Raw genomic sequence first — 15,337 nt, 5'->3', positions numbered from 1 at the left:
CTTGGAGGCTCCCAACAAGACAAAGAGCTTCACCACAATGGAATGTGGCTTCGCGGTGAGCTCAACCGTCTAGGGTGCTCAAACACCCAAGAGTAAGAAGATCCACAAGGGATTAGTGGGGGAATCAATTTTCTCTTGGTGGAAGTGTAGATCTAGGCCTTCTCAACCAATCCCTAGAAAATCAACAAATTTGATTGGCTAGGGAGAGAGATCGGGCATATATGAGCTTAGGGAGCAACAATGGAGTCTTGGAGGGTCAAAGGTAGGGTTCACGGAGTGGAAGAACCCTTTATATAGTGGGAGAAAAAAACCAACCGTTACCCCCACTTACTGCACGAGCAGAGCGGTACTACCGCTAACCCCAGCGGTACTACCGCTAGGACTAGAGCAGTACTACCGTTATACCCAAGGTAGTGCACGAGGTACTACCGGGCCTACCACCACTGAGAAAGTCTTTGCAAAAAGTCCGTCGTAGCACTACCGTTACGAGAGCGGTACTACAGACCTGGAACTATACTACCGCTAGCCAGGGAGCAGTACTACCACTTGCTAGCGGTATTACCGCTATGCTAGCGGTACTACCGCTCCCCCTCTAGCGGTACTACCGCTCACCTCCAGCGATACTACCGCTAAAGACTTTTTGCCAAGAGAGAGATAAAGAACAAAGGGGGAAGCTCCATAGCTGCAAGGGAAAAAGTGGTGGAGATAAAATGTGTGCGTGAGAGTTTGATTCCACCCAACCTTTCCGACATGGAACTCCTCTTAATAGTATGGCGCTTCTACGACTCAAAATCACTGAAGAGAACCATAGAAGCCAATGTGCTTCTGATCCACGGACGGCAGCCGAAACGTCTTGTGCCTTTGTCATGTATTATTTGTAATGCTCATTGCACAAGATTAGTCCGTTGAGGTACTATGATCCCGTGACTAACTCTTTAGTCACATTGCTTGCAAGGCTTGTAATACATGATCCCGTGACTAACACTTTAGTCACATTGCTTGCAAGTCTCTTTACTCGTTTTGTAATACAAGATCCCGTGACTAACTCTTTAGTCACATTGCTTGCAAGGCTTGTATGTGATGTTTGATTACCGAGTGGGCCCCGAGATACCTCTCCGTCACACGGACTGACAAATCCCAGTCTTGATCCATGCTAACTCAAGGACACCTTCAGAGATGCTTGTAGAGTACCTTTATAGTCACCTAGTAACGTTGCGACATTTAATACACACAAGGCTTTCCTCCGGTGTCAGTGAGTTACATGATCTCACGGTCATAGGAATGAATAATTGACACGCAGAAAACAATAGCAACAAAATGACACGATCATATGCAACGTTTATAGTTTGGTTCTTGTCCATCACATCATTCTCCTAATGATGTAATCCCGTCATCAAGTGACAAAACTTGTCTATGGCTAGGAAACCTTAACTATCCTTGATAAAGAAGCTAGTCAATTAGAGACTCACTAGGGAAACACTTTTGTCTATATATCCACACATGCATTTATGTTTCCATTCAATACAGTTATAACATGGATAATACACGATTATATTGAAACATGAAATATAATAATAACTATTTTATTATTACCTCTAGGGCATATTTCTAATAGTTTCCCACTTGCACTAGAGTCAATAATCTAGTCTCACATCTTCATGTGATTTACAAGGTAATGAATCTAACACCCATACAGTTCTGGTGTTGTTCATGCTTTTCTCGGGGTAGAGGTTTAGTCAGCGGATCTGCAACATTCAAATACGTGTGCACTTTGCAAATATTTATGTCTTCCTCCTTGATGTAATCGCGGATGGCGTTGAAGCGTCGCTTTATGTGTCCGGGACTCTTGTGAAACCTTGGTTCCTTGGCTAGAGCAATGGCACCAGTGTTGTCACAGAACAGATTGATTGGATCCAGTGCACTCGACACTACTCCCAGATCTGACATGAACTGCTTCATCTAGACACCCTCATGGGCCGCCTCTGAGGCAGCTATGTTCTCCACTTCGCGTGTAGAATCAGCTATGATGCTTTGCTTGGAACTGCACTAGCTTACCGCACCCCCGTCAAGAACAAATACGTGTCCGGTTTGCGACTTAGAGTCATCCGGATCAGTGTCAAAGCTTGCAGCGACGTAACCATCTACGACGAGCTCTTCGTCACCCCCATAAACGAGAAACATTTTGTTAGTCATTTTTAGGTACTTTAAAATATTCTTAACCGTCGCCCAGTGTTCCACTCCTGGATCACTCTGAAACCTGCCTGCCATACTTATGGCAGGCTCACATCCGGTCTTGTGCACAACATTGCATACATGATAGACCCTATGGCTGAAGCACAAGGGATGACACTCATCTTTTTGTCTATCTTCTGCAGTTACTATACATTGAGTCTTACTCAACTTTAGGCCAACTGCACCGTGTGACCCCATCTTGTCCGGCCCCGTCCGTTTGGGGTAAAAGGGACAAACCAGTCGGCCCAGGGTGAGATGGCCCGGACCCATCTTGTCTGTTTTGTGTTCGGGGCGACCCATTTCGAGCGCAAACTTGCGCGGGGTTTGGGTCGTGGCGGACATCAAGTGGACGCGCCCTCGTCCGCGCCGGGGCCGCGTGGCAGGCGGCCACCTACCTCCCACCCGCCCACATCAATGCGCACGAGCGGCTGGGCCCGCGTGTCATCCGCGCAGGGAACGGTCGCAGTCCTTCTTAAATGGGGAAGCCATGGACCGGTCGTCGTCCACACTTCCCACTACACCTCGCGGCCTCCTCGAAAGCCGACACCCAAACCCTAGCCGCGAACTCGCAGGCCAGCCGCCTCGCAGCCATGGGGCTCTCGAACTATGGCCGCAAGTGGAAGCACGACCGTGAGGCTGGTTCCTCGTCGGGATGCCGTCCCGACTCCGTGAAGGAGGAGGCCGCATCGCCACCATGCCTGCTCCCTTCATCATCGGCCCTAGGCCCGCCGGCCAGCGTGACCGGCAGTACCTCAGCGCTGAGGTATGCTGGCGCTACTGGGAGACGAGGATGCCGGTCCCGTGGAGCGACGTCCACCTCCTCAACAACTGGCACCTCTCCGTCGACTGGGTCCCAATCCCGCCGGTGCCGACGAACGGTCGTGCGTGCCACGACGAGATCGAGTGCCACCGCTGCCTCCTCCGCGACGACCTGTACTACGACGACAGGTACGCCAGGGACGAGCACGACGTGCGGCGCGCCTCGTACTTCGCCGACACGGTGTTGAGGCCGCGGCGGTCACGGGAGGTGCGCGGGCGTACACGGGTGCGCGGCCTCACACCCATGACGTCTCCTTCCCCGTCTCCGTCACCACCTCCACCTCCTCGCATGATAGCGCAGGAGGAGGCCCGACTCATGCAGTGTGTCATGGAGGACTCCATGATCACGCATGATGAAGCCAATGGCCGGGCCTAGAGGACGCGATGGCCCTCTCTGCGGCCGGCGACGCCACCATCCCCGAGCTGATGAAGGAGGAGGAGGTGATGGAGGACATCCCGGTGGCCGCGTTCCCTCCGGATCTGGTGGGCCAGCAGTGGAGCTGGTCCTACACGGCGCCGGAGATGGCGCACACAGTGGGGGTGTGAACTGGTGCCCCACGCCGCCGTGGTCACCGGAGCATGATGCCTTGCCATGGGAGGAGGTGCTGCAGGCACCTGCCAGCTTCCAGCCCGCCTCCACACACCACTGATCGCCGACCCACCTCTGGACACCACCGGCCTACATCGACCTCGTCAGCGACGATGGCGACACCGGCGGCCACTATAGACGGCGACATCCACAGCATCAACGGGCGTTTTTTTATGTTAATTATGTCAACGACTGTGAAACTCGGTCGTTTTGTGGTCGTGACCCTTAATATTCTGTTTTAAGTTTTTTTAACTGCGTTTACTTACTTTTTATTTCATTTTTTCAATTTTTTTAATCACGCCCAACACGGACATGATTTGGGGGTGCGTCGGCATGGTGGGCGCATGCACAACCCAACGGACAGAAGCAGACATGGGCGAACCCATTGACGCCCGAAACGGACAAAATCCGGCCAAACCGGACGTCCGTTTGGGGTCGCGCGGTGGAGTTAGCCTTATACCTTGTAACACAGGCAATAACCCCTTCTTGGATTGTTCCATTTCGAACTTCTTCAAAACATTATCAATGTATGTGCTTTGTGAAAGAGCTATTACGCACCTCGACCTATCTCTATAGATCTTTATGCCCAATATGTAAGGAGCTTCTCCTAAGTCTTTCACTGAAAAACTTTTATTCAAGTAATCCTTTACGCTTTCCAAAAACTCCACATTGTTTCTAATCAGCAATATATCATCCACATATAATATTAGAAATGTTATAGAGCTCCCACTCACTTTCTTGTAAGTACAAGCTCCTCCAAAAACTTGTATAAACCCGAACGCCTTGATCACCTCATCAAAGCACTGATTCCAACTCCGAGATGCTTGCACGAGTCCATAAATGGATCGCTGGAGCTTGCACACCTTGTCAGCATTCTATGGATCGACAAAACCTTAGGGTTGTATCATATACAACTATTCCTTAAGAAACCCGTTAAGTAATGCCGTTTTGACATCCATCTGCCAAATTTCATAATAAAAAAATGCAGCTATTGCTAACAAGATTCGGACGGATACCTTGATCCGAAGGAAGTCATCAGATGTCGATCTGGACTAGGCGACGAAATTCCCAACCCGAAGGAAGGGGAGATAGTTGTTTTTGCTGAACACCTCGAACGGGGGTTTAAGCCGCCGGGATGAAAGTTTCTTAGAGACGCTATGGCCTTCCTAAACGTCTGTGTCCAAGACCTGGCCCCCAACTCGATAAGCAACATGTGCCAGTTTCAAGTATTCTGTGAAGCTTACCTGCGAATGGAACCATCAATCCCTTTGTTTTGGTACTTCTTCCATCTGAATCGCCAGACCGAGTTCTCCAACGGCCCTAGCTTAGAACATGGAGGCGTTAACGTTCAATGATGCAGGGACATCTCATTCCCATCACTCGCCATGCCTAGCCATCCCAAAGGCTGGGGCGAGTCTTGGTTTTATTGCCGGGACACTTCCCCTTCGGGTGAAAACAAACTCCTCGGCTATAGGAAGGAACGTCTGGCCACAAACTTCAAACTTCCAAACAGCTTCACCGAAGAGGAGGAGTCGGAGTTCATTCCAGTGCTATCCGAGTTACGATCTTTAACAAACAACGGTCTTACTGGAGTTGATCTAATCCGCTCCTAGGTGGAATGGTGCATCCTTCCCCCAATTGTGCGAGTTTGATGGTACTTTGGATCACCCCCAATGCTACTTCCACACAACACTCACAGAGGAAGACATTGTGACCATCATCAAGAAGCTAACCAGCGAGCCCTTGGCCAAGTGCAGCCAGATAGGGCTTAAGCCATTCTGCAAGATTAACCCGGCTCCTAAGGTAAATAATTTAACCCACCCTTGGTTTACTCTTTCCGACTTACTCAGATTCTAATTTGCATAATGAAAATTCCACCTCAGAAAGGCTACCGATTCTGGTCAAAAAGGCCGATAAAGATGGCCCTGAAGCAAGCCAGACAGCCTCCAAAGAGGAAAACCAAGGGTAAAAACAAAACCGCCATCGCCGAATCGTTTGTTGTGGACGAATCCCCAGTCGGCGAGGTGTCTTCAGAGGTAAAATTTTATCTTCTTTGTCTTGACGCCCTTTGCTCTAATTTGTGCTTATATCTCTACATCTCTATGTATAGAATGATGATAATGAAAACCAGGATGACGCCGTAGAGGTAATTTCTATTTCTTCCGACTCATCTTCTCCTTCGCCTAAGTCGGCCAGGCGGGTTTGTGGGAAAGTTCCCATGTCTCAACCGAATGCTTGTCTGGACCCTAATTTCCTCTTGAAGAAGGCGCAACACGCTTCCTTTCGGAAGACTTGAAGCCACTCAGGAGATTTGGTATCCGGGTTACCACTAAAAACCCCTACCAAGAAACGGCAAAATGAGGTATCCTCTATCAATGTCCATCTTCGTTTTCTTTTGGATCACACTTGTAACTCGCTCACATTTCGAGATATTACTTTTGCAGACTTCTCCCCCTTCGTCGGGCGACTCAGTGATGTCGGCCCTTCCGCCAATGATTCGCGTACAAGGGTAAGTCCTTATAATACTTATGTATTTCATGATGATAATGATGCTTGCTTTAGGCATGACCCTCTTTTCCTTAGAGTGCAAGCAAAGAAGAGAAAAACTGGCGGCTCAACTTCCACTCCGGCTCCAGAACTTAAAGAAAACCCAGCACCGGCTCGCGCTAACCCGGCAAAAGGTATATCTAATGAACGAGTTGACCTTCCAAGTTCTCCCAAGGAAAGCATGGAAGCACCCAACCCGCCAAATCCGTTGAAGGCGGCTGAAGATCCTGACGCTGTGGTCATTACTGGTACTGGCTTCTCTAAGCCGGCTTCGGCAATCTTATTGTCGGGACCCCGATCCTAAGTCATAGGAATCTAGCCTGTAACACATCGCATCTCTTTGCGGTCTCACGCACGGTTATCCCCACGGCTGCAGCCTTACCTTAGCCGGGACCGTTTGCGCCTTTTGACTAGCATATGCAATTGTGTCGCTAGCACTCGAGTGACAGAGAATCCGGATCGACATGTCTAGTCATAAACCAAAGCGGCAGTTCCACACAGGGACAGGCATACATGACCCAGCAAAGCAGGTATCGGTCACCAGCGAATGTAGACGAGTCGTAGCAAGCTACAGGGACTCCATTACATCGCGTGACATTTCCCCAAAGGGGACAGACACATCAGCTAAGAAGGACACATGTCGGTCAACCAATGTGTCCGGAGAAGTAGCGAACTACGATGGCTCGTTGGATCACAAAGGGGCATTTCCCTGTAAGGAATGCTGCTAAAGCCTACGGCTAGGTAATCGAACCCCATACATATCAAGTATGACACACGTACGCATGGCATACTAATATGTATAGATACATCGATGGCATCACAACATAACCATAAACATACAAGCTTTATTTAAAAGGCTCGGAAGAGCCTCACACATAATATTACAAGTAGGGGTCTCACGACCCATCATAACAGTCACTCAAGTTACAAGCCAGCGGAAGTAGATAAACTGTCTGAGTACAGACAGATGAAACTAGAAGGCACATGGCCTGACTATACTACAGACCCACCCTAGGGCCAGATCGTAGCTGGGATACCAGTTACTCTTCGTCGTCGATGTCTAGGAAGAACCCTCCGTTAGGGTCATTAACATCCTCTGCAACAAACATTAAGCAAACATGAGTACGGAGGTACTCAGCAAGACTTTAGGATAACTATCTACTCATGCAATGTATTAATAAGGAATTGTGGGGTTTCATGCGGAAAGCCAACATTTGACTAGTGGCTTGACAACTTGCAATTTTAAATAATTTTGACAACTTGATTTCTCACACACGAGTCCACTAACACCACAAAAATACTCCATCGTGGAATCATGCTGTCTCCATACGGAAATGTTGTCCACGACACTCACGCTTATCTTGACAATTTTATGAGTAGCCATGGAAGTTATCTATGAACAAATTATGTCTCCAAGTAGTCCATATCCGCGGACGCGGCTATTCGAATAGATCATAACCCTGCAGGGGTGTACTTCGTCACACACGCTCTCGCCACTTATCGCCATGTGCACGTCATGCACCTTGTCAACCTTCAAGCGGAAGCCCAGCGAGGGAGTCGGCCACGACCGTTAACCACGCTAATACTTAGTCCATGTCTATCGCCTATCTGAGGGTAACCCGCACGGAAGTCCGGCCGAGGTCACCGCCACAGCCCCAAACGATGTGCGCAGGGTTCCCAAGCCCACCATCCGGGTGCCACTTGGTACACCGTGCCACTGCCTACCGCATCACAGCCCACCATCCAGCATGACTATAAAGACCAGAAACTACTGGCAACTCCTGGTCCGAGTACTAAGGGATTAATAGGTCGAGCTGGGTCATATTTCAGGGCCCAGCATGTGGTAGTATCTCGTCTTGGATTACATACACGGAACTCAGTTCCTAAGGACGATTCCAATGAAACAACCCGCCATGTACTCCTACATAGCCTTTCACCGGTACCTTTACCAAATCAGGTTCAACTCACAATCTTTACTTACTGAACACATTCTCACAATTCTGTTCATCTCCCAGATGACAGACCATACACAACTCTAAGCATAGCAAGCATAGCAGGATTAGGCACTTCATGGCTCAAGCATCTACCAGGTATGCTAGGTTGCAAGGTTCAGCTATTTACTGTGACAAAGACAGGTCATGCAAAGGAAGTGGGTTCAACTATCATGGCAAAAGCATTTGAAGCATTTGATCCTAATGCAGTAAGCAGGTGCAGGAGCAAGAACATGGGATTTATCGGGATGATCAAAATGGTTGCTTGCCTTGTTGCTCAGAGGAGGGACAATATCCGTCAGTCGGATATTCAATGGAATCCGGAGGAGCGGAGCCTACCGAAAGAAATGACATCAATCAATAACAATCATATGCAACAGAGTGATGCATGAGAATGGCATGAGGATGCAAGGTGGTATGCTAATGTAGCTATCATTTATTAAGTTTGGAGTTGATTTGAATCAGATTCAAATATCACTTCAAACGTGGTATTCTCGAATACCATTTTAATTGATTCGACCTGATGCTGAGATCAACTTGTTTTTAACATGCATGGAAATGATATGTTAAGTTGCTGGTTGTGATTGAACAATGTTTGATCATAGTATTTGAAGTGGAATTCAAATGATTTTCAAATTCCATCTCCAAAGCATTTATTTAATTTAACCTATTCATTATTCAACATGATTGGTCCAGTAATATTTCCAAACATGTTTGCAAATGACATATTCAGATTCCTTGGATTTTTCTGATACTTTTTCATATATAAATTATTTTCATTGGACCTACATAATAATTTCTATGATTTTTAGAAGTTTTGGGCATTTTCTGGAATTCTTTTTAAACAGAAAATCCACTCATTATGTCAGCATGGCATGAGCAGGTCCAAGTGGCCGTTGAAAGTAAAACCTGACCAGTGGGACCCACTGGTCAGTGACTCTGGTCAGTTTTAGATTAGTTTTAAACTTAATTAGTGAATTAACAGCACTGGACCCACATGTCAGTGACTTATTACTTTAATTGATTTTATTTTTATTAATCCAAAACATCCAGAGGTGGCCGGAATCGACGCCGGCGACGAGCTCGGCGGCGACCAAGCTCGACCATCCTCGAGGTCATCGGAAATAGGGTCAAATCGCGTGGGGCTCGGCTCCTAAAGCATCTACGCGACGGCCTGAAGCTACTGGTGGCCTCAGATGGACCAACCGTTCACTGGAGGGCTACCGGCGACGAGCTACAGTGGCGGTCCTTGTCGGGCTCCGGTGGAACTAGGCCTACAGGAAGAGATCGAAGGGGGAAGCTTGGGGGAAGCTGCGCAAGCTCACGGGGAGTGCAGTGGTGGCGCTAGCTTGCTCGGGGAGGCGCTGTAGGCGACGAATCGATCGAAGCTCCCCGGCGGCCGAAGCTTGAAGACGACGGTGCCGTGGGCGTTGTAGGGCTTGGGGGACCTTCGGCTTTTGCAGGGAGGACCAGCTCGACGAGGCGGAGCGAATGGGGCACTCGGGAGGAAAGAACTAGTGGCCAGAAGAACGGGCAGCTCGAGCTCGAGCTCCTGTCAATGGTGGCAGAAGAAGAGGAAGGAACCGAGAGGAGAGGGGGGAAATGATGCGCAGGAATGGATAGGCCAGTGCTCGGGGAGGTTATCCCCTCGCCTGCCAGCGCGAAGTGGCGGCCAGGCAGGCAGGGAGCTGCGTGGAGGCCCCCGGCGTCGCGGCGGCCACCTCGTGCTCCTACTTGCGAGGAGGAAGACGACATAGGGACTGGGCCTGGGCCAGGTAAGCGACAGGTAGGTGTTTCTTCCTTTTTTTCTGTTTTGTTTTCTGTTTTACTAACTATTTTGGTTTGCTATTTATTTCAGCTACAAAATAGTTTACCAAAAAATATTTTGGAAACACCAGAATATTTGTTGGAATATATCGAACCATTCCTGAAGTTTTTAGCATTTTTTAAAATTTAAAGTTTTTTTGAATTCAAATTTAAACTTGAATCGAGCAGCTTTTTGCATTTAAATAAAATGCCAAAAGTGTTATGAAAATAGTTTTCTTCACTACTTATTTGCTTCCATGAATTATCAGAAAAGTTGAACTTTTTTGGAGGCCATTTTGGGTTCATTGATTTGAACAAGTTTAGAACTTCTTTGAATTTGAGAAGTGGCTAGGGCTTTTGAGTTTTGCTTCACCACTTGCTTTGATCTTGTTGAAATTTTCTTGGATGCAATGCAAAGAAGATATGAGCACAATGCTATACTTGATTAGGGTTTCAGGGATGTGACAACTCACCCCCACTCAAAAGAATCTCGTCCCGAGATTTAGAAGTCGTCGGGAATAACGCGGGATACTCAAGTCGGAGACGATCCTCTCTTTCCGATGTTGCCTCCTTCTCAGAATGATTTGACCATTGAACTTTAAGAAACTTGAGGTTTCGACGTCGAGTGGTACGCTCAGCTTGATCAAGAATACGCACGCGGTATTCTTGGTATGAAAGGTTATCTTAGAGATCAAGCGTTTCGTGGTCCACTTCACGGATAGGATCCGAAAAGCAACGCCTGAGTTGCGAGACGTGGAAGACATCATGAACCTTGGAAAGATGCGGAGGAAGTTCCAACTGGTACGCAACTTCTCTTCGTTTGGCAAGAATGCGAAAAGGACCAATGTAACGAGGAGCCAACTTGCCCTCGATACCGAATCGATGGGTACCCTTCGAAGGTGTAACCCGAATGTAAGCCTTCTCGTCAACTTCAAAGGTCACAGCCTTATGATGACGATAATATTGGCTCTTTTGATGAGACTGGGCTGTTTTCAACTTTTCACGAATAATGCGAACCTGCTCTTCTGCATCCTGGATCATATCCGGGCCAAAGAGTTGCCTCTATCCGGTTTCTGACCAATTAAGAGGTGTTCGACATCTTCGTCCATAGAGAACTTCAAAAGGGGCTTTGCCCAAGCCTGATTGATAACTATTGTTATAAGCAAATTCGGTGAATGGAAGGCACTTCTCCCAATTCATACCGAACGATATAACACAAGCTCGGAGCATATCTTCTAGGATTTGATTCACTCTTTCTACTTGACCACTTGATTGAGGATGGAAAGCGATGCTAAAAGATAAGTGAGTCCCCATAGCATTCTGAAAACTTTCCCAGAAGCGAGAAGTAAAGATACTCCCACGGTCTGAGTTAATCTCCAGGGGAACACCATGAAGAGACACTCTTCGAGAGATATATAACTCTGCTAGCTGGCTAGCTGTTATACTCTCACGAACTGGAATAAAATGAGCTACTTCGGAGAGACGGTCAATGACCACAAAGATAGCATTATTTCCTTTCTTGGTCTTGTGAAATCCGGTAATGAAATCCATACTAACTTTATCCCATTTCCATTCAGGAATAGCTAAAGGTTGAAGGGTACCAGAAGACCTTTGATGTTCTACCTTAACTCGACGACAAAGGTCGCAGTTAGCAATGAACTCAGCAATTTCTCTCTTCATCCTAGTCCACTAGAACCTCTGGCGTAGGTCCTGATACATCTTAGTACTACCGGGATGAATGGTGAGAGGAGAATCATGAGCCTCCTTAAGGATTAACTGCCTTAGATGTGGATTCTTAGGAACCACTAGACGATTCTGGAAGAACACAACACCTTGATCATTCATGGAGAATTCGTTAAGCGTTTCCGCTAATGATATTCTCCTTGATCCATGATATCCCCTTATCACGCTTCTGGCCAGCTATAATTTGATCCCTAAGGGTAGGCTTCACCACCAGGGTAGAAAGGAATCCTTGAGCAACAATATGAAGATTTTACTTCCGAAATTCCTCATAGAGATGTGGTTGACCTTGTTGTACCATCAAATTGTTACAATAAGATTTACGACTTAGTGCATCAGCTATAACATTGGCCCTCCCCGGGGTGTAAGTTATCCCTAAGTCGTAATCCGAGATCAACTCAACCGACCGTCTTTGCCTGAGATTCAAATCCAGCTGGGTGAAGATATATTTCAGACTTTGGTGATCAGTGAATATTTCGCAACGATTACCAAGAAGGTAATGTCGCCAGGTTTTAAGTGCATAGACGACAGCTGCAAGTTGAAGATCATGAGTGGGATAATTATCCTCATGTGGACGCAAGTGTTGAGATGCGTATGCAATCACATGACGATCTTGCATGAGAATGCAACCTAATCCTTGTCGCGAGGCGTCGCAATAGATAACAAAGTCCTTAGAGAAAATCTGGTGGTAGCAACACAGGTGCAGAAGTCAGGCGTCTTTTCAGTTCCTGAAAACTATGCTCACACTGTGGTGTCCACTCGAACTTTTTATCCTTCTTGAGGAGTTCAGTTAGAGGCTTTGCAACCTTGGAGAAATTTTCAACAAAGTAGCGACAATAGCTCGCTAGACCAAGAAAACTCCTAACTTGCTTAACCGATTCAGGTTGAGTCCAATCAAGGACAGCTTGAACTCTCTCGGGATTGACAGCAATACCCTTACCAGAGATTACGTGACCTAGATAGGTCACTTCTGGTAACCAAAATTCACATTATGAAAACTTGGCATAAAGGTGATGCTCTCGAAGTTTCATCAATACCAGCTTAGATGCTCGGCATGTTCTTGTTCGTTCTTCGAGTAGATGAGAATATCATCGAGGTATACCATGACGAATTTATCCAAATACTCCATGAAGATCGAATTCATCAGACGAGAAGGTGGCTGGGGCATTGGTTAAAGCGAAGGACATGATGGTGTACTCGTATTGGCCATAATGAGTAACAAAAGCCGTTTTTGGAATGTCCCCGTTCTTGATCTTGATTTGATGGTATCCCAACCTCAATCCATTTTGGATAAGACTGAGGATCCAGCGAGCTGATCATATAGGTCGATGATCCTGGGGAGCGGATACTTGTTCTTTATGGTGACCAGATTCACTGGTCGATAATCTACAACCATCCGATCTGTTCCATCCTTCTTCTCGACGAAGAGGACGGGGCAAGCCCAAGGAGAAGAGCTAGGACGAATGAAACCTTTATTCAAGGCCTCATCTAGTTGCTTCTTAAGTTCTGCTAGCTCCAGGGGTGCCATCTTATATGGTCTTTTGGCTATTGGAACAGTTCCCGGAACAAGATCTATTACGAACTCTACATCTCTGTCAGGTGGAATTCCTGGCAGTTCCTTGGGAAAAACATCCGGGAAGCCACAGACTACCGGAATGTCTTCATGTTCCGGAAGGGGGTTGGCATTGAGGGAATAGAGTTAGCATGTGGCAACTCGAGTAGAGACATTGACTATCTCACCCGAGGGATGGGTAAGCTGAACATTTCTAGAATGAGTATCAATCTTGGCATAGTGAGCTGACATCCAGTCCATACCCAAGATGATATTAATATCCGAAGATTTCAGGGCTATCAATGAGGCTAGAAAAACTAGCCTGTCTACTAGAATTTCATTGTCATAGGTTATCCTAGAGGTTTGCCACTTACTACCAAGAGTTTGGACAACCAATGGAATTGGCATATCACAAAAAGACAAGTTATGCAACTGTGCATAACTTTCTGAAATGAAGGAATGAGAAGACCCAGTGTCAAAAAGAATAGGCGCTGGGTGATGATTAACAAGAAGCGTACCCAGTATGTCGTCGGGATCCTCTGCAGCTTCTTTTGCTGAGACATAGTTCACACGGACACGTGCAGGAGTTGGCTTCACATAGTAAGCTTTGCCCGACTTGCCTTGCCCGACGAACTTTCCGGGTTGCTTGGAACCCACATTCTGAGGACACTCACGGGAATAATGCCCTGGTTCTCCACACTTGTAGCATATCACTTGGTTCGCACGTGGTGCAGCATTGCTAGCTGGAACACCATAGGTTTTTGCTGGAGGGTTGGTCTGATTCGTCTGAGGCGCCACGTAGGATGGCCTCCGAGTGTATCTTAGCGGTAGAGAACTGTTTGGAACCCACAGCCTGAGTTTTGGAAACGCGGAACTAGATGATGAGCCAAAATCACGGGAGTGCTTCTTTGTGGCTTCAAAGTCGGTATGACCAGTCTCGGCACTGATCGCCTTGTTGACCAGGGCTTGGAAGCTTGTACACTCGTGGTGGCGCAAATCATGACGAAGCTCAGGGATCAGACCCTTACGGAATATTGCTTGCTTCTTGGCATCAGTAGACACCTCCTCTGTTGCATAGCGGGCGAGGTTACCGAACTCGCAGCTATAGGCATCCACGGTCAACTTGCCCTGGGTGAATGCACAAAACTCCTCTCTCTTTCTGTCCATCAGGCCCTCTGGAATATGGTGCAGATGAAAGGCTGCACTAAAGTCTGGCCACGTGGCTGCTGGTTCAGCAGGACGCATAGCCTCAAAGTTCTCCCACCACAGATTGGTGGTTCCTTCCAGAAAATACGCCGCAAAGGTCACCTTGTCGGCCTCAGAAACATTTGCAGAGCGAATCTTACGTGAGATACTCCACAGCCAATCATCAGCGTCGAGGGGATCGATGGAGTGATGGAACTTTGGAGGATTCAGCTTCACAAAGTCATCGAGGGACACTCCAGCATTCCTAGGCTGACGAGCCGTATTCTTCTCAATACGCTCTAATAGTCGGTTGGTCTCCCTTTTGTTTCTCTCTGCCTCAAGTATCACTTCCGCCAGAGAGGGCGGGTGAGGTAGGTCTTCCTGCGACGCCTGACTACCCTCGCCTTGCTCATGAGCAGGGGCACGGTTCAACCTGGTGAACACCATCCTGACAAACAAACTAACAGCTTAGACCAATATGATTATCAATACTAGCTATGGATTAAGAATGCACTGAACACATGGAATGCGGAAATGAATATCCGAACAACATGGTAACAAGCAACTGCTATATATACACCATGGTTCATACACACCCTTACATAGTTCAGTACAACCTTAACCGAAGAGGAAACTACTGAAATTATGAACTACTCATCAGAGGCTTACAAGGTTCCTATACATTATTTATCTAGGCCTCCGGAATTCATTTCACATTACAAGCATACTTCACAAGTCACACAAGACTGTGAACGTACGGCTACTACTATATCATCCTTCCACTCACGGTTCACGCATCCGCATAGAACATCTCATAAAGATTGTCTCCCTGGCCTGGAAGCTCAACCTGCGGTTGAGGAAATACTCTAGCCCGAG

The sequence above is a fragment of the Hordeum vulgare genome, chromosome 7H (assembly GCF_904849725.1).
Source record: "Hordeum vulgare subsp. vulgare chromosome 7H, MorexV3_pseudomolecules_assembly, whole genome shotgun sequence".
Taxonomy (NCBI): Eukaryota; Viridiplantae; Streptophyta; class Magnoliopsida; order Poales; family Poaceae; genus Hordeum; species Hordeum vulgare.
The sequence above is the reverse complement of the archived record's forward strand: the minus strand, read 5'-3'. Positions refer to the sequence as shown.